Source organism: Camponotus vicinus, unplaced genomic scaffold (genome assembly GCF_025532165.1).
Source record: "Camponotus vicinus isolate PSW18456_S1 unplaced genomic scaffold, iyCamVici1.0 SCAF_9, whole genome shotgun sequence".
Classification (NCBI taxonomy): domain Eukaryota; kingdom Metazoa; phylum Arthropoda; class Insecta; order Hymenoptera; family Formicidae; genus Camponotus; species Camponotus vicinus.
Window position 1 is genome coordinate 792,935 of NW_028141981.1, and position 25,566 is coordinate 818,500.

General features: G+C 40.1%; 1 protein-coding gene and 1 pseudogene across 3 annotated transcripts in view; one reads left to right on the top strand and one right to left on the bottom strand.

The window, feature by feature from the left end:
• The window catches only part of Poxn (paired box pox-neuro), a 68,122-nt gene that overhangs the window by 27,707 nt on the left and 14,849 nt on the right, over positions 1–25,566 (bottom strand). Inside the window, exon 1 of one of the 3 annotated variants that reach the window (XM_083108434.1) lies at positions 18,589–18,741. The exons of the other annotated variants lie outside the window; for them this stretch is intronic. The gene's annotated coding sequence lies outside the window, so the exon portion shown is untranslated. Of the gene's footprint in view, positions 1–18,588; positions 18,742–25,566 lie in introns of those variants that run through there. 3 annotated transcript variants of the gene reach the window in all.
• LOC145977230 (U1 small nuclear ribonucleoprotein A pseudogene) lies at positions 14,260–18,965 on the top strand (annotated as a pseudogene).

The following is a 25,566-nucleotide window of genomic DNA, read 5'->3' on the forward strand; positions in this document are numbered from 1 at the left end:
TTTCTACCACTAATCCTGAGAATGATCGATTGCACAGAGAATTTTTAAATTTGAAAGATTTATTATCTTTTTGACTTTTATAACGCTAATGTCGAGAGAAATGATGCGACGCGAGCTAAAGAAATTTTATTTAATATTAATCGCTACTGAATTCGTTCAGTAGCAAACAAGGCCAAGAGGGACGAGCAGCCATCGATCTTTCTCGACCGTGTCTAATCGTAAGTAATCTAGCGCGTTTTTGGCGATTTTAGAAAGGCCTTAATAGCTTCGGAGGGATAGCAGTTATTTTTCAAAAAGTAGATAGAACATAAAACCACATCCGTTCACACTTGCTTAAATGTGTGTAAGCAAATTAAAATAAATAATGAAAAGTTGGGAAACACAGAGAGCGAGAAACAGAAGAGAGAATATTATAATAAAATACAAAAAAGGAATCTGTTCTCGGAATATATCTAACATATCTATCTCGTCCATACATCTAATAAATTTTTATCTTTAAAGCGCACCAAAAATGACCACTGGAGGGTTTAAATTACCAGGTTAAGTGTGACACGCGATTGCGATACGTATCGATGATTCACACACGGACGGGCCGTGCATATTAATGATATTTAGGAGGAAAAAAAAAGACAAGTCTCCCCAGGCACACCTGACTGGGAATTGCAGGACGCGATTGCATTTACGTGTTAATTACGCCGATCTTACACCATCCTTCCTGCCTCTACCTCGTCTCCATCCCTCATCGCCCTAGAGCGATAAATTACAAATCAGACCCCTTGGTCTCTCGAAGCAAAACATCGCGCGACGCGTTTCGTCTCGTATTCTCGCGCTTCATTATTATATAGGCAGATGCTAAACGTTTCTCCGTGGGCCCGTGTTCCTTATCTTCGCCGCCTCCCTTTTAAAGCGGCGCTCTTTATTTTTTCACGTCGTCTCTCATCCTAGCTCTCGCGCCTGCCACATTTTTAAAACACCGGTCGCGCGCGTGCTCGCCGAGGTTCTTAATGAATTTCTACGCGGCGGACGCGTACAACCGCCACCGAGATATTAATCGAAGATGGGTAAAGGTAGAGTAGAGAGCTCGCCTCCTTTGATACGATTTGATACGTTCGCGCACGCCCCGTTCGTTATTTGAAACTTCATCCGGGTATTATTCGTCGCGTGTGAAAAAGAAGGAGAAAAATGCGAGCCGCTAAATTTCGACACCGTCGGAGTCGATTCAAGGTAAATCCAGGTAAAAAGAGGTATCGCCGGGCTTCAATGGACTGTGAAATTTGCATTAACTTTGTTTACGCGCGCGGCGGGTTCTTCTTCACTCGTAAAACAAAAACTCGCCATTCCCCTCATTGCTGTGATACTGCTATTAAATGCTAAAAAGTCAAGTCGGGACTTGTTTTTCGCGCAATTTTTGCTCGATTTCTGTCTGGTAGATCCAGACGGAGATATCGGCCGCGGATAGAAACAAGTAAGGGAAGTAAGACGGCGCTTGCGTTTGCCGATCGTCTGATTTGCGACGACGCGACACGCCCAAAACCTTGCCCCGAAACTTCATCCGTATGTCCTCCAATTTGGGCAAGCAGAAGGATGTGTGCGGTGCGATGCGTGCCGAATTCGTATCTACATTATCGTCGGCATCGCAACATCTTTATAATTTTAATAACGACCTTCCAATTTATCGCATACACACACGTATGCGGACATATGGTGTCACGACGCTCTCTCTGTTTGCGCGATCGCTGCCAAAGATCGCGATCAACGACTAAGTAACGGCTAAGTACATGCGCGTCAACTTAATCGGATGTCAACTGTTCATAAATTACCATTCTTTTCCCTGATCTCGAAAATAATTCTGCAATTTTTACACATCACGCTTTAAAAAAATTACCTTGTCTCTAGAAATGAAAGCGCGTATTTGAAGGACGGAGGAAGAAATAAAAATATTAATGAAAGAGAGAAAGAGAACTTGTTGTCGCGGGGGAAATTTTTATTTTAGCTCGCAAAAACAAGCGCGAAAATAGAGCGCGATAGATTGATTTGATTCTTTCTGAACTTTGCCGAAGGATGATCGGGGAGGAAAAGCTCGATTTGCGGCGGCACGCCCATTGTTACGCAAAAAATCTCATCCATAGCATTTTAATTTCCGTATGCACTATCAGATCTCACAACCGATCCTGAGAAAAAAATATATATATATTACAATATAATTTTAGACAGATTATATTTACGATTCATTCTCTTTCGACCTGTCCGCCTGTTAATTACACGTGACTACTCGGTCTTTTAATTACTAGGCGACAGTCCCTTTATCTGCTGTTTCAATCTACTCGAAATAATTTCACGTTTAATTATAAATGTATGTAAATGTAGAGACATACATTAAAAATATTTTCAATATATTTTTACTTAAGCATACAATTTTTTCAATTTGTCTTATTTATAATCATCTGATTAAAAATTTAATTTTAAAAATAAATTTATTCAATCTATTAAATAAATCGTGTTTTTTATTTAGAATTGAAATCAGTTGTAATCATTTCAACTATTCAGCCATCACCCTGGTGCCTCCTTCCTCCCTCTTTTTCTTGAGATGTTTCTTCCGTGCTAACATCCGCAGAAGCGAACCGATTCCTTTTTATAAACAGACTTCGCCAGATAGACTTCTCGAGACCATTAAAGGTGTCGAGAGATCTGGCGCGCATGTTCTCGGGAAAGACGTTTAATTCATCGCGTGACCTGAGATCCATCATCGAAAAAAACATACGAAATCTATCCATGAGAAAAAAATTCAACTCACGTGTAAATCATATCGACAACATACAAATCTCGCGAAAACGACATGCACTTTTGGCGTGTCTTTAATACGTCATCTGGTTTGCTCGCCGAGATTACACAGAATGTAATTTCGTGTAATATCGTGGACATATCGAGTCCTATCATTACCGATACTTAATTGGATCCCGTGACGCTCCTGATATCGTAATTTCATTACTTTTGCGCCAGATTGCATTCACGGAATTTCACTTGGCGAGCCCGCAAGGTGATTTCGCGTTGCGAAACGTGGAAGCACCTGTGAGCGTCTTAATAAATAATCGTAAATCGATTCGGGAATTAAAAGGGTACAACAAAACTCGCCGTCGGGATGCGTGTAAAGTACGCCACGATTAAATCGTAACCAATTAAAGGATCGCCGCTCGCGTTTTTTAATCACGATTGCAACTCCAACAAATCAACACCGCTACAAGTCACGCATACATCATTTTGCAAATTAGATAAACAGAGTGTGTAAAATACAATTTCATTAGATTTATTAAGACCTAAAAAATTTATATTAATTTCCAGACATTCGCAATATGATGTTTATTTATAAAAAAAAGACATTTAAGAGATTTTTAGTTTAAAGAGAGCTGTATTTTTCGGACGACTCGCGTGTATTTCCTACTCTGCAATCTCTGAATTCGCGAATTGAAAAATTGCAATTTATTCTTGATACATTTTTGGGCCTCTCGCTATTGCACCTGTTGCTCCCGAAGGTCGAAAGAAGCTCGGTAATTACGAAGCAATCAATTAAGCGAAAGTTCAGAGCTGGACGCGAGCGCCCGCTCAATTATGATGTATGTGTACACATCGTATTACATGCTGTAGCGCAGATATTGGCACTCGATATCATATAATTTTTAAATTGCTGAAATCACTTATCTGTATCCGCGACGCGCGATTTGCTCCAATTTTTTTTTTTATTCTCTCGCATGTCGCGGCTACATTACGTGTACGTGAATCGGCGCAGACATCTACACGAAAGCTCGTTCTAAATCACTATAATGGTACACTTCAACGCGAAAACAGAGTAACGATAATCGACGAAATCGCAATCTGATACGGCATTATTCCATTTCGCTTTCGAATAAAATACAATCTGGGAATTGAATATTGGAGAAGATATATTGTGTGATATCGTATCTGCTAGTGTGAGACGTTCAATTCAAACATTACAATTATATACTTCTATTTTGTTTTAGAATAATTTCTCTTTCGCCTTTTTAAACTATCTCTATCATGTGTTTATATGTTTTGCTTTTTGTCAATAAAATGTGTGAATACAAATATATATTAAAGAGAAATATTTAAATTGTCTAATCTTCTTTCATTTCGAGAATAAAATATTTCAGACAAACAAAAAGGAAATATTCCGATTATTTAATACAAGATAATATCCAATACTCTGCATTTTTTAAAATTTATAAACAAAAACTGTCTTCCTTCGAATATAAGCGCAATCTGAAGCAAGCTCGATAATGCTTCATATAAACAGGTAAATGATCAAACTCGTCCTCCGTTGCAGCAATCATCAATTTTCAAATGAGAGAGGACTAAACGTTCAATCTTACGCACAAGCGTGCAGAATCCGTCGAGCTTGGTCTTTGGCGACAGAGGGGATAAAACGACTCCCTCTCGCTCAGCTCCTCCGCCTCACCTCGTTAAAAGGGACCGCCGTGGCGGTGTAATACCTCATTACATTTTTGCCACGGCGCGTAATGGCCTCTCGATTTACACCGCACGTTCGTCCGCTCGCTCGTGCTCACGTTCGTCGCTCCGTTAGGTGGCAGCCAATCGAGCCGATGAACCACGGGGCCGTCGTGGTAAACCTCCGGAGCGTTAACCAGTAACCAGTCGCTTCCACAGTAATTACGGGGCTGGTTCGCGTTCGCGTTTTATAGGCGAACCCTGCGACCGAGACGAGGCGAGACGAGATGGGACGGGACGAGACGACTCACTCGCTCGATTATTGCATTACTCATGCATAGGGCTTGGCGCGGGCAATACCACTCGTCCGAGTCGTAAGTGTCCGCAAATTCCTCCGTTCTTCCCGACGTCTATTCTCGTCGATTCCCTCCCTTCTCTGGTCACTCATAGACTTTAAGATCTTTGGGAAAACTCTCGGATGTTCAAGAGTTTCCAATCAACAAATCGCAAAGCAAATAATCATCGGGAATAAAGAGTTTACTCTTCGTCAGCGTAAACACCGTCAATTTAGAAAGAAGCAATTGGCACATTCAGGCGAGAAAAGAAAAAAAGCTAATCGACAAAGGTATATTAAGTGCAAGCACGCAGCTGGCGCGAAGAGAAAAGAAAGAACGAAGACGTGCTCGATCTGTCAGACGAATTGTTCGAAGCTAATTAAGAAATCGAACCCGTCCGAGGCGCGTGCGAGAAAGGCAGAGGGGGGCGATTACGCGCGATCGTCGTCGGTACTCTTGATCTCGATTAATCCGATCTCTTCCTCGGACCATCGAGTTGGAGAGATCCTTCCGTGCACGCCTCGAGATACCGTTGTAAGCTGGATATTTATTGAGACAGGTGATCACGAGATGTGTGTATATTCATATAATCCCGTCTCTTTCTCTTTACGTCTCTCCTCCTACCCTCGAATGTCCTTCATTCTCGATGAAATCAAATTTAATGTCGTAGGCGTTGGCATTTTGAACTAATTTCGTAGGTTTATAACCGTGCTTTGTAAACCATATTCGCAAAAATCAGGGCTTTATTGATGTATAAACAGATTAAAGATAGAGAGAGAAGATTCGCTAATTTTCTATAAAGCTTCTCCTATCCTACGCCTACGTAATTATGCGCGAAATATGAATACATAAGATGGAAGATTAAATTTTTTTTACCGCTGGTTTATACCGCTATTCCGCCCCAAGGCTCGGTAACGCCGAGAGAAGGTATCCTACCTTCGATAGAACGCGCGACTCGAAAGAAGACGTCAATTCGCTCGCCTCGAATGAACGCGCGACGATCGAGGGTCGCTCGTTTTCGTCCTAGTCGTCGTTGAGTATTCATAAAGACTCGCGAGCTGCGCCGCAAAGCGGCAAACGGTGTCGCTGTCTCTTTCCCTCTCTTTCTCTCTCTCTTTCTTTCTCACCTTCTCATTTATTTCTTCACATCCTCTCTTCTCATTCGCGCTTTAACGCCTCTACGTTCGCCTCGCGTCATGCGTTGATCGCTTTGTCCCTCTCTCTGTCAGGTTTTATGCCTCGTCTCTTTGACTAAGAAGGTTTTTGCGCTGATCCGGCTTCGTTATAGCCTTCATATGAGTTATGCTAATTGAATGCGTGATAACCAGCGACTTTAATTGGAATGTAACCGAGCTATCATGCACGGCCCCCGTGAGCGTCCATTTTCAAGAAAGCTTACCGCGCAAAACTATGACGGTAAAAACGATACCAACTTGTGATTAATCGAATCAAAGTCACACGAAACTGTCCAAGAGTTTCATCGCATGCATGTACGTAAATTTGAACGAGTCTTCAACTCGGCGAGACATCGATTAAATCTTTAGATGACAACATCATGAATTTTAAATGTAAAACAACATGAGAATGTAAAAGAAATTTGCATCTTTTAGATAAATCTGCGTGTTTCTCTCAATTTAAAGTAAGACTCATAATATGCTAAACAGATGAGAGAAATATGTGTTACAGATATTTTGGAGCAAATTTACGAATATTCTCCCCGAGAGATCGATTATTTAATGGCTTAAGGGGTTATACCTAGTCAGCAAGTCGAAAAAAACGTATTTTTGGGGAATTTAAAAAAAAACAATGTTAGGTATTTTTATTTCATCGATTCTTTATCATAATATGTATCTATCAAGAATTTTACAAAAAATTGATTTTTGACAATATGACAGACGTTTGACGCAAAAATACGAATTTTTCGTGTTAAAACTTTTCGTTCTTTTGTTAATAAAAAAAAAAGATTTCATCAAAATTAAAATTCCTTCGTTCACCGACTAGATCAATTCATACGAAAGCTAAATCCTTTTGAATTTTTTATTTCAGATGATCCAGCTCCGAGCAATCTTGCTCACCGCCAAGCGCCTCCGAAAAAAGATGTCTCTGGAAAATAGCTACTGTGCCTACATTTCTCGATATTTTTAATTGAAAAAATTATGAAAACTTCTTTGATAGATATATATTATGATAAAGAATCGATGAAATAAAAATACCTAACAGTTTTTTTTAAATTCCCCAAAAATACGTTTTTTTTTACTTGCTGACTAGGTATAACCCCTTAAGAAAGAGGAAGAGAGAAAGTATATCGCTATTCGTGATCACCGCCTTAAATTATGCGCACAGATGTGGCTGGCGATATCGAATCTATCGATCACAATCTGTCGTAAAATCGCGCGCGGCCTTGCGTGCGACGCGTGTGCACTCTTGAAGAAGGTGAACCCGTTTAAGGGTGCGCATGTTCTCACTATGTGAAAATAAAAAAAAGAATCAAGTCTCGAAAGGACTGCGCCGCTGCATCTCTTTAATATTGTTGAGCCGTTTGCACCTGGTGCTGCTTACTTGCCACGTCGGCGAGCGAATATTTGAAGACCGACATCTTTAACTGATAAACGATCAAACCGGGTGCTAATGATAAAGAATTTCAACAAGAATTAAAAAAAATCTTATATGCTTTTCTTATCTAAAAGTGTAAGATGTCGAACACAGCCGTTGCCAGCCCACCCAACGTGGAGAATAATTCGCTGAATTTCGATGATTTCGAAGAGAGATTTCCAGGGTGACTTATTTAGCTGAACCAACAGGTGAATCTATAAGATCGCGAAACGAATTTTTATATATTTTGGAGCAGCAAAGTCCTTTTATAAACGTTTGTAAAATGTATTCAAATATGCTTGATTCTCTTTATCGTCGATTAATTCTTTAAAACAAACCTAGAAAGAGGGAGAAAGGGACAGCGAATAATTGCTGCGCAATCATCGGTGACAAAAAAGCGGATAATTGAGCCATTACACGGAAATGCGTAATAAAGGGCGCAAGTAATTTTTCCGAGTATCGCTCCTCGTGCCTTCTCCTCACGGTTGGCTTTAAATTATCCGTATAGCTACCCCCCTGGTTTAAGTACGCGTCTCGGTAGGTATGCCGCGGAGTCGGAGAGATTCTCGCTTTTTGTCGTCTCATCGGAGCGGATCGGGACTCGTGCTCGTCGTCGGATAACATCGATTTCTACCTGTCTTTTTCCGGCGCGCGACCCGTTTAAGGGACGCGGTCCAGATTCCGATTTCAGTGTCGGTTGTCGACCGACGCGGCGTCCCTTTGTCTCGAGTCGGATCTCACGTATCGCGTCCCCAACAGCAAGAGTCGCATCCTCGTAGATGCCGAATAATAAACGCCCGGGTGCGAAGCAGGTGGAGTGTAAAACGCACACACGTGGCGGGCATAAATCCTGCGATTGCGATTGCAGATCGACAAAGATCGGGTCGAGCGCGAGCCTCGAACGAGAGCATCGTGATGCATCGAAGATCGTGTAAGGTAATCGGCGCTTCGCTCGGCAATTCGCTCGTCGATGATGACTTATTAAGGAACACGTACGATCAATAGACGCGCTGATAACGATAATTAATTGTAATCGATACTTTATTGAGGCGTCACGCCATTATTTAGATCGACGATGGCGATTATACGTGGCAACGTAACGCAACCGGTGTAATCATTTAATGGAGCACGGTCGATTTTTCGCGACGTGTAATCTGTCGATCGCGCATCATCGCATCATCACGAGAGCAACGACGAGAAGCTAATTAGAGATATTTTTTCCACGTCGAAAGCGCTAAATTCCGCAAGCGGCATTAACGAATATATGCAATCACCGTAATTAAACGATCGCTTGTTTATGCGAGTTCAACAACGTTCGCTTCGGTTTAATGCTCGAATCGCAAATCGAAGGCGAATGTCCTGCACAAAGTAATATCACCGCCGACAGAGTTGCGCGAATTAATTTACTAGCCAATAAAATGCAATTTACGTGTGACACACGGTTTACAACGAGCAGCATCGACTTTAGGTACATTGACATTTTGAGCAAGATTTTCTAACACGATCGCTTCAACTCCTGGGAATTTACATCCGATTGTTGCCCAAAATTTTTCCAATTTTTTCGAGATTGGATTTTACTTTTGGTTTATTATAAAATTTAGATTACAAGGATCGAGATACCGGTTATTTTTACCCTTATAAAAAATATTTATTTTGCCGGCCATTTTCTCTGAAACGTCATAAACTTTATTCTAAATAAAAAATTAAATCCAATTTCCAGTTGGGAAAATTGTGGGCAACAATTGTCCGCACTCTTTAAACAGATTATAATATTCAATAATTTTCTACGATAAACTTGCACAAGTTTAATTAAATAGGTAAAATCGGACAAGAGAGAAAAAAACATTTCAAGTCGGAAAACCATGGTTTACGCGAAAATACGCAAACTACGTATCCGGGATGCTCCTCCACCGCTGCAAAAAGTTACATCGACCGCGAACGATGTGTCGTAAACACAGATCACCTTTATGGTTAATACATTATCACGGTGACGTGTAAGTAATAATGTTTCGTACGATGACGCCAGATGCGCCAATGTCACAGTCCATGGGTCGCGACGCACGCCGCGGGGGTTCCATATAGGTCGTTCTTATTGAGAACCATTCGTGTGCGATTCCCGCGGTTCTCTAAACGCGCATCTCTCGCACACAGGCGTGCGTGCGTGCGTGCGTGCACGATGCCATTACGCGCGCGCGTTACTTTTCCGCGATGACCGCAAAACTACCCGCGATTAATAATTACGCCAATTACGCCATTAAGCTGTTTATACAGGCGGTACATCGGATCGACCGTCGAGGGTCGAGATTACGTAAAACGCTGCAAAGCGTTGCGCTTTATTCTCCTCTAATAATGGTACTTATATATTTGTTGTAACGAGTAAAAAGGATGAAATCCCTGAAAAGTGATGAAAACGACGAATAAAGGACCTCCCGAAAAGGCGTTTCCCGAAATTACAGGGCATTGAAATTCTGCCCTCGTCCACGGTGGCTCTTGTAAGCATTGCCTACACGCGCTGCCTTTCGTATCCTCTTTCGTATTTTATTGTTAGCATCTCCGTCCAGGGTACATCCAGGGTCGAGTCATTGACACGGCGGGGTAAAATCGCACGCACGCTCGAGAGACAATTTCCGGGCGGTGATGGGCGAGGGGCGGGAGAGGAGGGAGGGAATCGCTCCTTAGGCGTTTCGTAAGAATTTCGCGTCCGCGGCCAGATTCCAACGACTGGTTTTACATCGAAACTGCAAATGGATAGGGGCCTAAAATATGTCGGCCCAATTTGCCGGTGTCTGCTTGCCTCTGGGCCTGCCTGAGCGACCGGCGATCTCGGTTTCCTCTCCTTCTCGCTCTCTCGTTAGTCGCCCCGAGCTGCGCCCCTTACACACGCGTACTTTTCCCTCCTTCTCCTTTTCTTCCTCTCTCATCCGCCTCTTCCTTTTCCCTCTTTTTGCTTTCCGACTTGTGTTAAGGGAGACGTATGCGGTACCTCTCCCTCGGTGAATTCGGGTTTGATTGGCCACGTACAGGTGCTCTCGTAAGGGACGCGCAAGTACGGTAAGAAGGACGGCTTGTCGCTGATGGCAAAGTGTATGCGTGTCCCGGAAAATCTCGGTTAACAGATTTACACCCAAGTGCATTGCGTGTTTGTTCGTAACAGGACTCGATTTAATATCGAGGCTAATTACCAAAGGAACGCTTCCATTCCGCGAGATTCCACGAAATAAATTATGCCGCGCTATATAAGCATTCGTACTTTAAATTCGACGGACAATCTTCTCGAAAAAGTGGTTATACGAGAAGCGTTGAAATATAAACCGGATTTCACTTATGACTTTATTATGGTTTTGCAATTAAATATATATCAATGTGTGATAATCGAAAAGGGGTAGCTACGAGAATTCTATGATAGTTACTTGTTGAATGACATTTAGCGAATATATCAAATAAACGAGCAAAGTTTTGTTATTTAACGTATAATTATTTTTGGCAAAATTTTTCAAAGAAGAAAAAACGAGTTTTAATTTTCTCGTCTGGTTATTAAATTCTGTGCACGAGAGAATTGGCTTGAATCGCAATCCGAAAAGTCTTATGAGTCTAATAATTTTAAATTATGTAAACAAGTAAAAATTTAATTTTTGCAATTATTTTTTAGAAATAAAAACTTAATAAGAGAAGGGATTTTAATTTATTTGTGTAATCACATTAAATTAAATACATTATACGCGATAAAAAAAATAAATGACAAACATAACATGATCTGAAAAGAATGATTAATGGAAACTATAAAACACAACTGCCGAGTTTGCGACTAAAGAGGATATGAAAATGTTTGTTATTTATTTATTTTTTTTTAAATTTAAACTGCTGTTCTTTGTATTATCTGTACTTTAAAAATCTTAATTCGCAAAATGCGTTGGGTGTAACTTATCAGAACACGATCAGCTGGCACGATTCGATTGGTATCTTTCGTACATCCGTCCGATAACAATCAATTCACGACGTTTTCATTTTTCACGTCGGACCTAGGGTATCGAGGCTCGATATAAGAGGGTAGATGATCGAGATTATAACTTTAAATTTAGATCGGCAATGTATCCCTGTCATCTCGTAAATTCAAGACTGATAGTGACCATAAAGTCACCGTAGATCTCACCGCCAAATTTTCAAGACTGGATAGAGAGGAATCAACAAACAAGAGTACAAGATAACTTTATAAATCTTGAAAGGTATGATCGGAATTTATTACAAATTAAAAGTTGTCTGATCACCCTGATATCACATTGGCCGCTGATTGAAGAATCGATTGATTATGCAATCTCTTATAAAAAGCGAATTCCCGTTTATCTCATTTTACGAGTAACAACATATTTGAGCTTGATATATTGCGTATATAATTTTCTATTCTATAGATTTATTACATCTTAATCTAAATGTTACTATTACTCTCTCATCATGTGTAATTATTTTGTTAAAAAAAATTTCCTTTTTTCTCTCATTAAATCATTTTACACAAGAAAAATTATTGCAATTCGGATAATATATTATAAATATTCCTTTTTGTTTCTAAATAAGAAAAATAAATTTCTTTTTCAGTGATTCGAAGAGCAGTTTGTTCAACTATTTGCTCATTGGATCTTTCGTTTTCTTTCTTTCTCGTTTTCTTCACCGTTCTCTTTCTCCTGCTGCAATCGCGATCGAGGAATTAAAATTGTTCGAACTCGTCATGCGGCTTACAAACGTGTAGAAAGAAATTATTGGCGAATCGTGGTACGATCAATTTCGAGGAGATTGTACAAAGCGCGTTTTGTCGAACCGTCCAAAAATGACACACATATGTATCACGTCGCGAGAATCATCCAATTATTGCACGGGGAAAAATATCATACAGCTTGATTGGATAGTTAAGATGTTCTACTCACGTTTATATGCATTCTCAATCATAAAAGTAAAACAATTTTGCTCGAGGATAAAAAAACAAATCAAACATCACGGAACGTTTATCAAAAACATGATCCTCTATAAATTGTCGTCTTTTTCCAAATAGTATTTTTACAAACATTTAAAATGGTCTCCTTTTCGTGATTGCTATAGATTTATAGAAAAAGAGCAACAATAATGACAATTAAATAAGTACACATAAAAAATATCATTTTACTGTTAAAAAGAATTATTACTTAGTTTAAGTAATGATTTTTAACGCGAAGAATATTTTCTTGATAGTTTTGAAATATATTCATCATAAATTATAGAGAAATTCTCGTTATTACATATTTATAAAGAGGAAGAATTTACTCTTTCTTTAAGAACATCTCATCTGTCAATCTTGTATGGCAAGCAAATGGAAAATTCATGTTTCAATTTAATATTTAATTAAATATTCTTAGTTTGAGTGCTACAATTCAGAGAATATTTCAATACATTTTACGCTTGTAATGAGTTTGTAATAGAGAGAATTGCGGATACAGAAATTTTTCTAAATATATATATGTATGTACTTGAAACAAATAATATGCAGTTAAATATAGTACATATTTTTCTGCAGATAGAAAGCTTCCGTATCTCTCATTGCAACGCGTCACGCCGCCAAGCGGGATCAATTAAATTAATCGGGACTGCGAAACCGACCGCGCAATTCTATATCGAAATCGTCCAATTATAGCGCCAAGAAGAAGGATCTTTATCAGTTAGTTAAGACATTTTACCGGTCATTCTCATAAACGTTGAATCACGATCGTTTTTCTCACTTTGGATGAACGAGGGAGAGAAAGAGAGAGAGAAAGAGAATGTAAGAAGCAGTTTTCGCACTCCAATATCTCGTAATGTGCCTATATAAATAAGTTGCACTTTAAAGTCGCGTTTTAAACGCGAGAGTAACATCATCGTCGAGATCGGTTCGATTACCGTAGAAAATTGCATGCTAACGCAGAACCTAAGTGATTTTCAATCCGCGCCGGGAATGACGTAATTAGATATACAATGTTGCGTTTTAATTTGCAACCGTGGAGGAACCAATATCGATGTAACGTGCAACACGATTTCGAAACTCGCCATTTCCTAAATTCGACCCTTTAGCAATACTCGTATTCGTTAGGACCCGCGCCGTTCCTTTATTATAATCTTAAATCTCCGCTTAATTCCGGATCGTTATCGATAAAAGTTATAGGATTAATTAGCTTAATTGTTCGATACGACGAGTGAGAATGCCTCTCTGCTCTCGGTTGTGTTTTATTCAACGCGACAACTCTGGATCGGAAATCGTCGCGAACGCTGCAAAAATCAGCCAATTAAAACATGGAGAGGATATAGACAGATATCCGAGGAGATAGGCCTGACAGTCTCTCTATATCTACAGGGTGTTTCTTAATAAGTGCGAAAAATTTTAGGAGATGAATCTTTGTCGAAAATTAAGGAGGGTTTTTCATATAAACATTAAAGTTCTAATAAAAAATTGAATAGGGGTTGCTAGTTTCATCCCCTTATAACAATACGGGAGGCTGAAAAAAATATTAATAAATAACCTCTTTACTAATAGAAAATATCCACCTAATTTCATTTCTTTAACTTGTTCTAAATTTGAGAAAAAAATAAAAACCTAATTTTTACCCCCGTTTTTGGAGGAGTGTAACTCCACAGGGAGGCATGTTTATATGAAAAAGCCTCCTTAATTTTCGACAAAGAATCATCTCCTAAAATCTTTCGAACTTATTAAGAAACACCCTGTATACATAAAGGCACAAACCACTTTATAGAGACGACTCTCCTAAAATGTTGCAAGACAGGCGTGTGTTTGATTCTGCCAATCGCAACCCGATGCATGCATGATTCGCAACCGATCCTCCCCCCGTTCGAATCGAACTTTCTATTTATTCCGCGGATGAAGGAAGACGGGTTTAGCTCCTGTCGCAATCCCCGATCTCTCGAGCAAAAATCAGGTAAATGCGCAAAGTCGTCGTAATATTATGCCTCTTCGAGAATTCGCGCTTTGCGTGCGCTTTGCAAATTAACTACTTACGCGTACGTAACTCGCGCGGTTTCACCGTAATAAGAAATTATAAGAGTGTACAAAAAGAGCCCGTCGCCGAGATATCTGCGGTTGCGCAACCTAATTAAAAAATTAAGAGCAAAGGATAATTTAATTCGCCTCGTTACATAAAGCCGCCGTTTGCGACGGGACATTCATCGAATGAAACGCGAGGGAGAAAATCACGGAGTCGGCGCCTTTTTATCCGGCGGTTTTATCGCCTCTCTCTCAGGCCCCAGAACCGTTCCTCATGAAAGAAAATCATCCAATTACAGATACGGCGCCTATCTCTCGGATCTTTCGGATGGCTCGGGCGAAAGAGCCGCGTGCACCGAGGGGGGACCGAAGGGAGGAAAACGAAGTAGAAGAGGGAAGAGGGGAGGGTAGGAAGGGGTGTTCAATTATTTCAATCGAGCGCGACTGGAGTGCGGTATGAGGGGTCGGTCGCGTTTCGAAAATGGGTGTGAACACTCGTGACAACTTACACAGTGTTATCTGGTAGTAGCAGAATGCGCTGGTAATCCTTCGGTAAGCCTCCGCTAAGCCACGGGGATCCACGTGCCACGTGATATATGATACACCTCAGGGGCTTACCCTTAACAGCGCCAGACACAGTTGCACGGAAACGCGGTACTCTGTGCGGCTTATTATTTCGATTCGGGTGAGTAGTTTGTAACGCGAAATATATCTCGGTGCCCTCACGATCGAAATCTAATTACGCTAATTAATTGATCGTGATAATCGTATCCGAGTTATTCCAAGAATTAAAAATCGCATACCTAGTTTCACTTGCAATTAATCGACGAGTCGAAATGAAGCGTCGGCTTGAAATTTCGAGTGCCGGGTTGTTTGTATGCGATAATGCTCGAGAATCAAATCATCGATAGGTTAAATCGTTGTTAACCGAGGGGTGTGTGTGTGGAGGGTGCCTACGAAGGGTGGCGCGAAAGAGAACGTGACCCTGGCGCGTGTCAGATCGATCTGCGGGAAAACATATTTAGAGCGTTTACACTTGGTACACATATATCGAATCGATTATTTTGTAAACACAATACGGCACTGGTATTTTCTCTCTCAAAGGCAATTCTGGTATTCTTGGTGGTCGGTCGTAAATCTTTGAAACATCGAAAAAGATGGGGAAGGTATCCGTTATAATGTCTCATTAAATAAAATTCCGTTAGATAATTCTACGTTGCTAATATTGTAATATCAATTCTCGCTTCCCAAGAGATCTGTTAAAATCATAAATCCTTCCACCATGTAATTTAAAAGATAATCAATAGGATTTTTTTCGAAGATTATGAAGTCGAAATCGGTTTCGTATAATTTCCACCATTTCAACACGTGTTTCGAAAAGCGAGCTCGATGAATATACTCGTATTTTGCGTAAGAATTGTCGGGAATTTTTATAATTTGCCGATCATACACGGTTTATTGCGATGGGTGCGCGAACACGAGATCGGAGATATCGCGTCTTGACTCGGAGAACGACTCACAGAATCATATAGGTAGAGAGGTAGGTAGACATTCGTCGTGTGTGGGACGTAAATTTCGGGTTTTTCAATCGTCCGCGTTTCCTCACCTGTGCTTATTATGATATCTTCGAACGAGCGCGTTTAATGCGCTGAAACTCGACCAAACATCCTTCGTCGTAAACTCCGAAGGTGGTCCACCTCATCAGCGATCACGCGCACCATCGTATTATATAATAACGAGCAATAATAATAATCAACATATGCCAAATTGATATCTCGTTTTTAACAATTTCGCCGCTTTTCCTCGCCGCTCTTCCTCTGGAACTGCAATCGCGCGCCAACTTTCTACGAGTGTAAATTCATCAGCTGAGAGACAAATGTGTGTCAATGTTAAATCGATATAAATCTAGTCGTCAAATTTGAGTGAAAAAAATTAAAATTCATGCGCGAAATTATTTTACACTCGTTTGATATTCGAAGGAAGAGTCAGGAATATGTAAAATTTCACGTGTTGTCTTAAAGACACGAGAAAGATTCAAATTTATACGAATTTTGCTTCCTTTTTCTCTCGCTTCTCTCTGTCTTTTCTCGTTCCGTTGCTTTTTCCGCAAACTTTTCTCTCGCCTAACGCAAAGATCTTTACTTAGACTTCTCGCGAGACATGCGTGCCAATTTCGTGGGAATAATTTGCAAGGCGTTACATGAGTCTCCTGCAACAAAATTGCATACGAACGGCTTCGAACGCGAGGCAACGAAGAAAGATATTGCGAAAGGTATGCCGGCATAAAAGGCAGAGAGGAACCGAGGTGAGAAGATCGAAGCGAGAGTTCGGAACCTTTTCATTTGTTTTACTGTGCCCCCGGGCGCGATCGGAATCGATAGAGTTATTTTGGTCAGGCGAGCACGAGCTCGATTGTAATGGACTACAAAGCGAGCGTGTACTCTTGTCCGAATTTGTTTCTTTTTTTTTAATAATCTCTACACTCTTATTTATATATCCTATTTGTAACGAAAGTTTGGTTTCATCAGATTTAAAAATTTGTAAGATTAATTAGACAAAATTTATGGCAAAGCTTTTCTATTTTTATTCTCAAGCGCTTTCTTTTATTCTTGTAAAAAATTCTGTCAACGCTACCGTGACTTTCTCACCAAGACAAGCGGATCGGCTTGAAATAAAAACCATATTATGCGACCTATATTATATCTATACCGTGCGATTGTCGAGCGAGGCGACTGGGACAGTGCAACGTTGGGCACGTGTGCGACCACGTCATTAGGACCACCCTTCGCGGTGCATTTTTTCGAAAGCGTAATGGCGCTTCGTGCGCGGAACATTTAGCCCGGGCCCACGGTAAATTGTCCCGAGCCCCGGAGGTGCGACTGCAAATGACACCGGCCGGCAACGCGTCCCGCAAAATTGCGACGCTCTAAGCCAAATCTTCGCCAGTCCGATGCGAATATTCGCACGAATCTCCTCGCACGCTTTCCTCAACGTAACACCGGCGAGAGCCGGTGGCTTTCGGGATTCTAAAGGGCCCCGTCGAACGGGGGCGCAATACATTTGCGGCGTTTATCGGACGCACGGCAATGCAAAATGACCCGCGAATTACGCGCTGCTAACACTAGGCCGCTGATGTAACAACAATAATGTCTGAAAGTACTCCTCGCATGCCACGATACATTAGGAGGCACTTGTCTTAATAATAGTAATAATATTAATAGCAACGCTAATAATCTTGCATTATCGGCTGTATTGTACGAATCGCTCGGCAATTCGTTCCGTGGAAAGGAACAAATTTTTGTACTTGTACTGTGTGAAAACGCACTCCGCAAACATTATGATCCTGCGATTTCCCTGACGTAATATTAATACGATATGGAGGAAGAATGTCAAGACTAACAAATCTTGTACTCTTATTTCACAGCAATTAATCTTTTTTCTATGAGCAACTTTTTTTGGCGAATTATGTGCACAAAATAATGTACTAAATATAATTTCTTTAGTTCCTTCTTTAATAAAGGAGGAACTAAAAAGTCATTATATGCCATTTTTTCTCTTTTAATAATGTCATGTTATTCTACATGCGTAAATTTAAAAATCAATTTCTCAGTTTGAATAAAAAACGCATCTGCTAAAAAATTTGAAATATTACTAAAATTATAAAGTAATAGAAAGTAATTTATAATCTTCATTTTAAACTTTCAAGATTCAAAAACAAAATGGCATATGACTTTTTTTCTGACAGAAGATATTTAATACATTATTCACATACCCACAATAACTTTTAGTGTAGTGAAACTTGCGTTTATATCATCTTTTTTCAAATCTGATCGAGATATTAATATACCATTGTTTTAACATAAGATGTATAACATTTGCAATTTCTAGCAAAAATAGATCCAAATAATATCATTTATTCAAATAATATCATTTATATCAATAATTTGAATACAAAAATAAAAAAGGAGGAACTAAAAAGTCATTATATGCCATCTTTTCTCAATTTATCCAAATTTTGGATATCGTGGCTTTAAAAACACTCAAGATGGACACTTTTGTTATCTTCAAGAAAATAGCAAGTGCGACAAATGCTTTGAAATCTACGTCAAAGTTTCTACTATATGATAAATCGATATATTAAACTGATAGTATATATTGAGGGTATGCTAAAACTGACAGCGATGTAATAATCAAAATGAAGAGTACCTTCACAGAACATCCAAAAGAACCAAAATGAGTTACTCCAGCGGAAGCTGATGAGGTGGCCAAATGAAACGAGGAAGCCAACATGCCAAAAACTGTGCGAAAGAGCAAATCATTCCTAGCAAGTTGGATGTCATGCCAGTGTACCTCCAAAATTCATCAATGCAGCTGTTCCTAAACACCAAATCAGATATTATTCTTAACAAACCTACCAGATGAAACAAGTAAAATCAATATTATCAATGCTGTTTAATCAATTTCCAGACTTTAAAGAAATGCGGTTGATATCTAATCGACACGATATTGCTTTTATTCACACACCCACATGTACATATATAGTATATTCGCGCGGCCATACATTTGTAACATACTTATTCTGACCTAGATCTAAGCAGATTTAATTTTGACGTATATTTAATTCTTTACATACTTTTCGATTGCTCTTGGACGAAAGAAAATACGACCGTTTAATCATTTAGGAATCTAAATGTAGACACGTGTCGCAATGTTCTGCGTGACCAAGCGGGACACGTAACCGAAAATCTCGTTGGTTTTAATAAGCAGGTCGGTCGGGTCTCGTGCTCACGGCGGAAGCCGCAAAGAGACGCGCGAGCACAGACGGACGAACGATTTTTTAACATAACCATAGTCTCGGCACGTCACGGATAATGACTCTTGAAATCGGCGCGTTCCTGCTTCTTCTTCTAAGGCCGCGCCACGAGAACGAGGCGACGAGAGGAGGAGGAGGGAAAAGGGAAAGAGAGGATTATACGGAAAACCTATACCTGGGCGCAGTCCTGTCCCGGCGAGAAGGCGTAAACGCCTCTCGAGACCCCGTCTCCTCGAGGGACATTCATTTCCTCTACGAGTTTGGTCGAGGCAGACGCTTGTTCGACACGGCCAACTTGGTGATATCGGGGAGACAAATCCGCATTCCTCGTCGGGGAGGACGCGCTACGCAAGAAGCCGTCGTCGCAGATCGATCGGCGCGACACACACACACACATATGGCGGGACAAAATGATCGGTGGCGACAATTTGTGTCTTTGAGTGACGAGATCCCGCGAACGTGGTTACAGCTGATGTAAGGATTTCTTACGCGCGCGGCGACCCGAGGATCTTCTTTTTCCCTCGTGCGGAAACGGAGGAGGGGGACATAAATCTAAACGCTTCGCTCGAGAAATACTAACGAGTTTAAGAATCGATTACTATTGTTAAGAGATCGACGATCTTTCATCGCGTTCGGATTTGCATTCGAAGACATCGTTAGTTTGGATTGTAAAAAAGGGCGTGGACATATATCTAAACCGATATCGGCGTTGCGTTATCAATCGTCAACCTCCTTCCTTCGCCTGACGATCCTAAGTCGCACCCGGAGCTAATTTGCATAGGTTTCGGAGCCGGACGTCCGTCGCGCGTATATATCGAGTCGCGAAAACACATTACGGTAGAATGCCAAGACGATAAAATGCGCTTCGCATCTAATCGGCAGACGCCAATCGTAAACGCCAACCGTTTGTCCTCAAATTTATATCTAACAAATCGCAATTACGATCGGGGACACGTCCGCCGCTTCGCATCGGGGCCTCGGATCAGCCTCCGATCTGCCACGTTTCCTTCCTTCTCTCTTTTTCTCTCTATGTGTGAATTGCGATTTATGAAAGCCACCGGGTACGAGAGGAGCTCTTGGAAAGTCAATGCGAAATTTGAGGGTACCGCCTACTTGCGCTTAGATTGGTTGGTAGAGGCATCCGATGCACCTATTACCAGCAGGACAACGCATCCCTATCTCCCTTTTTTCGCTTCGTTGCCTTTTTGCGTGCATCCATCGCACAGAAGGCAAGAAAGTAGAGTAAAGTTAAATAGAGTAGAGAGTAGAAAAGGAGGGAAAGACCCCGAGAGGAGCTTGGGGAGAAAAAAAATTTGGAGCGGGGAGGAGGGATGCGCTTCGATCTTTGCCTCCGAGGGGACAGTTGCCGCCGTCTGTGTTCACCTGCCTTTGAGAATCTAAGCGCACGAAATCACGAATGCCTATTAGCCAAAGTGTGTCTCGATCAGTCCATGTCCACAGCATGCGGGCTCTCATAATAGCGCGATCCTCTCGCGATCGGATCTCACGAGAAACTAAGAAAGATTAAGAATTCGAAACGAAAACGAAAAGAGAGCGTTGCGGTGACACGCGTTGGAAATAATAACGTATAATATGCGCGAAAAACGCAATAATTATATTTATTTATAAGGTACACATTGCCGCGGAAGTCAGAGTTATTTAAATTTCAAATAATAGATTTGCAAATGTACTGAAAAAATTGAAGTTTTCGTAAAATAAACATTTTTCAAATTTTTTTATCATTAAAAAATATGTATTGTATATTCAATATTTCGTCATATAAGACATTAAATATATAAATAAAAATAGATATATTTATAACATATTCTAAACACAATCCACAATTTGACTTATCGGCGGATATTATAATTTTCGACTGTTTAATATAAGAATAAAATAACTAAAAAAAGAAATTTTTTTTAATTCTTCGAGTTTAAATAAAATTCCATAAAAATTCTCTGATTGTTACAAAAGAAATCCATGAGAATTTCAGGTTTTTCCAAAGAATAGATACCTAGCTTCTAACGATTTTTCGACTTTATGTTCGACACATCGTACGATACGCTAAAGAAGAAAGAATAATTCAACGCGCGAGCATGCGAGCATCAATTATCATTTCTAAATGGATGATTATCATGCCGTGTAAATATAAGTTCGAAAACTTTCTCGCCTGGGCAGAATGTTCTCAGACACGCTGCTGATTATTATCATAATTATGAAAAACATCCTCGATTGTGTGTTTAAAATTAGCGATCACATGTCTTGCTTGAAATTTTAAGCACTATCGATAACATAAATCATATGATAAATCGATAATATAAATCGTATGATGAATTTTCAAGAGGATAATGAATCTAAAAACCGTGAAGAGCATGTGCATGTTCTGCACGATAAAATACATGTTTACGAAAATTGCGGCAAATCTAATGCGCATATATAAAAGTATAATATAAAAGTTCTTGGTATTATCTTAAAGCAGTTGAATTAAATATAAATATAATTAACAGCATTAAAATATAAAAAATAAAACATCTTGGTAAAAAGAAAATTAATACACTTATGTTCCTATGCTACTTTCTATTTTTACTGATTTTATTTATTTTTTGCATTGCTCTTTCATTATTTTAAATCTGCCTGATTACATGATGTAGTAAGCGAATACGTAATAAGTAATAAAGAAACAAAAAATAAAAAATATAATATTGAGATTTGATTAAAATACGTTTGATTAAATGTCTCTTCTAAAACTCTCGTTTTTACGTACCTTGTGTAAAAATTGTAGGCCGAGACAATTCAAAATGCGAAGAAGAAAATAAAATCTAGTGAGAGAGTTAAGAGAGATTTACGTCTCATTGATGTGTATGTTCGAATACTACTGACACGAATACAATAGGCTGTCATTTGCGACTCACGATTGTGTTTGTTGACATTTCGCGTAAGGTCGACTGACTCCAAAGTACACGTACATACATAAACCAAAATATAATTACAAAAACTCAAGGTCCTTTATAAACCCGTATGTCAAAGAAACTCTTGTCCTCGATATTGAGAGAGATAGTGGTCGACGAGAACACAGGGTGCCACGATAATGCGTGTATGATAATGCGGTCGAAAGTATCGCAATCGGACGACATTAGACGCATCGAGTATATAATATACCTCGAGCCAAGAGTGCTGATCATAGGCTATCATATATTTAGGCAGATGCGACAGAAATTGAGCGTCTTCTCCGCGTCTGGTCATCGTTTACTATCTCTCCCTCCTTCTCTCTGTCTCTCTCTCACTCTTTATCGCCATTTCGATCGACTTGTCTCTCCTTTATCTCGCTCATCCTGCCATCTTCTCCCGTTATTTAACGCGTCGTCGTCGTCGTGTGCTAGCCACGCGACACGTAGCGAATGCGAGTGTGTATCGACTCTCTTTTACATCGACAGGCCGCCGGTCTAACTGGGTTACGGAATGCATTAATGCGTGCAGACTCAATTATAAGGTAGACGCGATTGATTCGGGTCCTATGCGCGCCGAAACGCGCGCAAGTAATTTGCCAGATTGAACGTTTCTAGTACGCTAGTGCGCAATTTAAGTATTCGTGATTGCGGATCCTTGGCCGTCCCTGACGAGCACTCGCATTCGCGATCAGCAAAGAGAAAAATAGTCGTTGATTTTCATTCTGATATCGCGACCTCGATGGCTCTCTTAATTGTTCGAATTACGATCGAAATAACTGCATAGGCGATACATGACAAATTTCGTTTACTCACAAATTGCGTCAAGATTATTTACAGGACCGGTCAAAAATATATTACCTTTATATTTTTTGAGGATAACTTAATTCACAGTGCATACATATTTTTTTATCTAGTCAAATATATTCCTGGACAAAATTAACGCATAATTTTTTTTTCACTTTTTCTTTAAAATTTTTCGTTAAAATTTAAATATCAGCTTTTAAAGAAAAAGTGAAAAAAAAATTATGCGTTAATTTTGTCCAGGAATATATGTTTAATACTAAGTATGTAAGTTACTGAACAATAAACTTTTCATTCAATAATGAAAACAGCAACTCAAGAAAAATTAATTAAATATATACACTTTGAATTAAGTTATCTTTAAAAAACATAAAGGTGATGTATTTTTGGCTGGTACTATATCAGATATCTGTCACTCGTGTAATATTATATAGCACATTATTCCTCAAAAATGATTTACGTAACATTAATGACAATTTAAGAAAGAAAAAACAAATTTTTGATACGTATCTGAAATTATTCCACTGTCGGATAAGATCGCGAGTAAAAGAGGCAATTAATCGAGAGAATCTTGCCCGAGAGTGTGTCACAGAAGCTTAGCTCATTATACGATGCCGTAATTCTCGTAAAATTAGAATAATGACACTTTCAGGGATTCACGTTGTTGCGATGAGGCATTTAACCACCATTAAGCGCGTTAATCGGCACCTGTACCTTTTAACTTTGATAAAATCTTATTTTTTATGACGTCATAATTTAGAGACCGAATAACTAGTTAATTTCGTGCGGCGTAATTAAAAAACTGACGACCAAAAATCTTATAAATGCATGCGATACGCAACGAGATTGGAACGCTTGACATTTTTAAATTTCGCCGAGCGCAATCGACTTTGTATTCCGATTAATTTTAAACGCGAGGATATTATAACCGCGCGAGAAAGCGCGGTGTCGACGACCTGCAAAAATTTCGACGGCATCTTGATCACCCGTCCGACTGTACGTCAGTGCCGTCGAGATTAGGGAGGAACCCCCTATCCCTCCCTCCTCTCTCTTTCTCTCTCTCTTTCTCTATTCAAGACCTGTCTGACGTAAACGAAGGTAAGGAGGTAACCCTTTGATTTTCGGCAGTCTGGTATTATTTCGGGAATTCGCAAGAACGCGCCCGGGGAATTTAATCATTGCGTATTATCGTGATTAACTATCTACGGTGATCGTTCCTTAAAAATCAAGATGTCCGCAATTACTTGGATAACGTTGAAAAACAAACGAACGACTCAATTTTCTAGTATTTACGATTATCTATAGTTAATGATCTCTTAATTAAGCAACGTGCGCGCTATCTCTTTGGCGAAATTACAGGGCCGTGACCCCCGTGCGGATCGTAGCTGGTCATAAATCAAGTCAGTGCCTAATTGCCGCCGATATATATAATATCGCTCTCCCGTGCATCCCGTATTGGCGATATATCGATCCGGCGCGCGCGCGCGCGCGCGTTTATAGCACGCGCCGACCGCAGGTCCGGGAGGAGGTGAACTAAAAATTTTCGGTAGAAAAGAAAAAAAAGGAGAAACTCTGGAAAGAGCAAAAAAAATAAAGAAAGCGAACAAGATCCGCACACATACATACGCACACGTGAGACGAGTTTGCCGTCTCGACTGCACCTGACGACGATACGTACCGCCTCTATCCTCTCTTGTTGCCTTTTCTTTCTTTCTTTCTTTTTTTTTTTGCAAGCCCGTCGCGCATGTGAAATTTATCTCGTCTCTCCCGAGAGACATCAGACGCATGCGAATCGGTTAATGAAGAGTCACAATCACGTAACGCGTCGCGATGTGTTTGCGATCGAATTAAAGCACATCGACGACTCTGCCGATCATCCTCGACGATGACGAATCTATTCGCTTGTCATAACTTGTCTTTTTATCGAAAGAAAAATTAATCGATTTCTCTCGATTCCTTTGATCTTGGAGCGAAATAACATTTCTTCTCCACTGGCGCTTTGATTAAAGAACGAATGAATTTTATTTTTCACGCTAAAAATTAGTAACTTGAACGATCGATATTTTAAGAATACTCGTATCGTTTCAGATAAATATGCGACCCGGTAAATATACGGTAATGATTTCGCGGCAAACCGACAGTTTTCATCATTCTGCGAGTCGTTATCCGACGTCAGAGAGATCTCCCGTGAATTAAGATTAAAGACGTTTCTCATCTTCCCCCCTAATGACGGTAACCCGGACCGGATTACTCTCGATGGCATCGCTACTGTTACGGGCGCGGTGGGGGCTTACGAGTTAATTACAAAATTACTCCCTTAGGATTTTAACGGATTGCAAAGAGCGCACGGGAGAAACAGGAGTGCCAAGATGAGTTCGTTAGCGCTAAATCACAGACGAGAGGCGGATAATGCGAATCAATAGCCACGTAAAAATCACGGAAATCCTGTAGATAACAGATTTACGTGCGACCGAGCGATACCAGCTACTAAAGTGTCAACTGATAGACATTTAATTATGCATTAAAAATCCCAGATAGGAAGTCGCTCGTAAAGATCATTATCAGGTGCGTCAATTAACGGTTATAAATCGCGCATAAATGGCACATAAAAGCGTGCATTTT